Raw genomic sequence first — 4,632 nt, 5'->3', positions numbered from 1 at the left:
CCAATACTCCAATATACACATATCTATATCCAATATATATACATAGTATGTACAGAAGGCTGTACCCAGAGTACCCCACTTCTTTTTTCATATCTTTTTTATTTTTTGAGGGGGGAAAGAAGGTAATTGGGGTTAAGTGACTTGCCCAAGGTCACACAGCTAGTAAGTGTTGTCAAGTGTCTGAGGCTGGATTTGAACTCAGGTCCTCCTGACTCTAGGGCCAGTGCTCTACTCACTGAGCCACATGGCTGCCCCCAAGTACCCCACTTCTTTACAAGAAGAGGGAGGTGTGCTTAATTATTTGTCCTCTGGGACAAAAATTGGCTTTAGCGATTCATCTATATTGGTCTGCCTTAGAGTGGTTATGTATGTTCTTCTAGTCCTGCTTATTCTGCTCTGCATCAGTTCATATCAATTTTCCCATGTTTCTCTGAATTCTACATCTTCATTTTTCCTTATGGCACAATTATATTCCACTGTTTTACTATGATACAATTTATCCAGCCATTCTCCATTTGATGGGTACCATCCCTTTTTTCCAAGTCTTTGCTTTTTCAAAAAAAAACCCCCAAACTTATTATTTTGGCACATTTGGGACTTTTCTTTTTATCTTTGGCCTCCTTGGGATGTGACACCTCAGGGAATTGCTGAATCAAAAAACAGATTCCTCCTAGCTCAGAAACCCTGTGATTCAGCGAAGGCTCAGTCGCTGCCCCCAAGGAGTGCACAGTATGGATTGGGGATATAGCCCACCCTGGTTGTAAGCCTTTGGGCAGACTATGTAGCCAGCATCTTCAAACCTGCTCTCGTGGGTCCAGAGTCAGCCACACATTCCCCTGCTTTGTATGAGATGAAACACTGTGTGCCCTCCCTCCAGGTCTCCGTGCTGTTGCCTTCTCAGAGTGGGCCATGGCCCAAGATGCATCCACACTCCCCCCCCTTCACTCCCACTCTCCTCTTGGTGCATCATCCCTGGTGCACGCCTTGCCTTATTCACCTGGAGCTCCAGGCCCACAGCTCTACTGCCTGCGGGCCGCCTCCTCCAGCTGAATGTTGCAGAGGCAGTTCACTCAACAGCATCTCCTCCTCCGCCCCCACATCCTGCCCTCCTCCCAACCGCACAGTCCTCCATGGCCTAGGCTCACAACCTCGGAGTCATCCTTCACTCCTCACTCTCCGCTCCCCCCAGATCTAATCAGTCGCCGAGCGTTGTCATTTCTGCCCACAGAAAATCCCTTGGATCCATCTTCTTCCCTCCATGCATACAGCCACCACCCCAGCAATAGCCTCCTGATTGGCTTCCCCGTGTGCAGCCTCTCCCCTCTCCAATCCATCCTCCACCCAGCCACTCAGCTGGTATTCTGAATGTGTCAGTCATTCACAGTGATGGAGACCCAGAAACAAGCCGTCTTTGGAGATTTACCAGATTAGACTTGGGTGGGGGCACAAAGAGCCAAAGGGAGACGGTGGCCTTGGGCCGTCTCCAGGAACGAACCTGGCTGCCGTGAGCCCAAGGCCAGAGCGTCATAACTGTAGGGCCGTGAGGAACCTCGGGTGCCAACTTGTCCAACTCGTGTTTTACAGGGGAGGGGGAGGCCTAAGAATGCTCCTGGCTAGCCCAAGATCACACGCAAGCTGGCAGAGCCAAGTCAGCCAGCACCAAAGGCCTTCCGCTGTACCTCCCAGCTGGGGAATGGGTCACCCAGAGAAAGGGGGCAGGGAATGAGGCAAACCCCCAAAGGTAGTATCTCATGTGTCTTATATCAGTGGGGAGGAGGAAGGATGTCCGAGCGGAGCCAGAAATGCACATGGCAAGTTCCAGGGATGGCGGATAAAGCAGTTTAGTAAAAATGGAAGGAGGGACCATGAACTTTACAAACAAGGAGCTAGCTGTCCATCCGCCAATGCAGGTAGCAGTTCCTTCATTCCTTGGTTGAAGGTCTTCACACACGAATCTCTAACTTATCCTGGGGGACAGACACAGTCATAGGATGGTTTAGATCTGGCAAAGATTTCAGGGGTTGTCGAGTCCAAACTCTGCCCCCATTTTATAGATGAAACAACTGAGACCTAGAGAGATGAAGTGATTTCTCCAAAGTGTCAGAATCAGGATTTTAACCCAGGTCATCTGACCATCCAGCACTTTCTCCACTGGACCACACTGACCCAGGGAGGCTAGAGTTAGCTCAAGGGATGCCACCCTCTCCTCCCTCCCCCCTCCCACAGATCCCACATCCACATGGAGCAGGAACAGCCTGATGTGACGCCCCCCACTCCATTTCCACAGAGGAGGTGGCAGGAGATGTCCTCTCCAGGCTGGCTGCCTGTTTTCCTTAGGCCTCCTGTAGGTCTCTGGGCCCCCAGCACAAGGTGCTGCTTATCCTTGGAGACTCCTTCAAAACCTGATTGCAAATAGATGTTCCAAGAAGCCTTCCTGAGTGAAGGGAGGGCAGATTCAAGACCCCCACCCCCAGCAAGAAGGTATCCCTGAGAGGGGGGCAGGGCACTGTGCTTGGAGGCAAAGACCTGAGCTTCCATATCGCCTCCTCCTCACTTAGTTACTATCACTGTGAATCCGTTTTCTCCTCTGGAAAATGAATTTGACAGCGAGGTCCAAGTGGACTTGGAGTCAGGAAGACCCGAGTTCAAATGCTGTGAGACCCTGAGCAAGCCATCTTAACCTCTCTATGCCTCAGTTTCCCTATCTGTAAAAGGAGGAGAATCATAGCAATGATGCCTCATGGGGTTGTTACAAGGGTCAAATGAAATAATGTGTAAGGTGCTCTGAGTGATTCAGAGAGTTATAGAAGCGCTGCCAGTATTTCTATTCTATTATTATCATACATTATATTATTAGTATTAAGAATGATGAAGAGTGGATAGCAGGAGGGACTGGGGAGTGCACTGCTTGGGGGGGGGGGGTGTGGAGGTTTCTGCCGGAGTCCAGTGGCTTTGGTCTCTGCAGTTTGCCTCCCTTTCTAGAAGAGAAAGTGAAGAAAGAACTCAGGGAGCATTTCTGGGCTCTCCAGGTCATGATGGAACAGGAAAGGCTCCTGAAGCCAAGAATGGAAGAGGATTTCAGTGGGAAAAGAAAGAAGGATCTGAAGAAACCAAGGGGAATCTGGAGGCCAGAGGGTGAAAGGAAAAGAAAGGAAAGGGGAGAAGGGGAAGAAGAAGGACCCTCGTGGCACCCGGAGTTAGTTCTGCACTTCTTTCCAATGAGGAGGAAGCTGGAACCTTTGAGGAGGAAGTAAACACCAGTCCTCCGAGGATTCCACAGCCAAATAAGGTAACATATGTAAAGTCCTTTGTTGTTCAGGTCTTTGTGACCCCATTTGGGGTTTTCCTGGAGTGGTTTGCTATTTCCTTCTCCAGCTCATTTTACAGATGAAGAAACTGAGGCAGACAGGGTTAAGCAACTTGCCCAGGGTCACACAGCTAGTAAATGTCAGATGCTAGATTTGAACTCAGGTCTTCCTGACTCCAGGCCTGGCACTTTATCCACTGCATCGCCTAGCTGCCCAGAAAGCCCTTTACAAATCTTAATGTACTCTATAATTGTTGGTGTTGTGGCTGGTATCATTTTTTGGCACCTTAGGTGGTTCAGTGCTAGACTTGGAGGAAGACCCGAGTTCAACTCTGCCCTCAGACACTTACTAGCTGTGTGACCCAGGACAAGTCACTTCACCTCATTTGCCTCAGTTTCCTTGACTGGGAAGTGGAGATGATCCCTGGTCCCCAGGGTTGTTGTGAGAATAAAATGAGATGATATTTATTTATTTAGTTTTTTAATTTTTAGTTTACAACACTCAGTTCTAAATAATTTTGAGTTCCAGATTTTCTTCCCCCACCCCCTCCTTCCCCAAGACGGCATGGAGTCCCATATATCCTCTACGTGTAACTTCGCATTGAACTTATTTACACATTAATGAGATGATATTTAGAAGGCTCTCCACAAACCTTACAGCAGACATTAGTTATTGTTAGTTATTATAGATCTTTTAGAACAAAAAAGGACCTCAGAGGGCCCCCTCCTTTTTCAGAGGCCCTCAGAAGGGTCCCAGGATTCAACTCCAGCTCTTCTACTGTCATAGACAGAGCTCCTTCCAGTGTCTACCCCGGACGAATCTCCGTCCCACGGTGCAATTGGCAGCCATTTCTTTCCCTGATAATGCTCAGAGAGGTCTGCTACCTTCCAGGGCCTGGGCCTAGTGTGTGCCAGAGAACCTCCCAAGACTCGTCCAACCAGATACCCGCTCCCGCTCCCAATGATCCCCCCAGGCATGGAGGAGGTGCCAGCAGGAACCTAGAAAGTGTTGCTACCTATGATTAAGTCTTGGCCAAGGAGACCGTAGGGCCGCAGGTGGCATTTTTGATGGTTTCCCAGAGAAGGTTAGGACTCCAGAAGAGAAAGGCAGATTCAGGAAGCGAGCAACCAGCCTAGAAGATGGCAGGTGAGAGGAGGACTGAGATTTCTGTAGCTTGTTAAAAGGTAGGAATGATGTGCTCCTGGTAAGACAGGAAATGTACCAACAAGAGCCCGGAAGAATATGCTGCCCCCGAGTCTTGCATATCAATCAACTGACCAGCCCTTATGAAGTACCTGTGTATGCCTGGCATTTAAACTTGGAG

Source organism: Trichosurus vulpecula, chromosome 1, assembly GCF_011100635.1.
Source record: "Trichosurus vulpecula isolate mTriVul1 chromosome 1, mTriVul1.pri, whole genome shotgun sequence".
Classification (NCBI taxonomy): domain Eukaryota; kingdom Metazoa; phylum Chordata; class Mammalia; order Diprotodontia; family Phalangeridae; genus Trichosurus; species Trichosurus vulpecula.
This window is presented reverse-complemented; position numbering follows the sequence as displayed.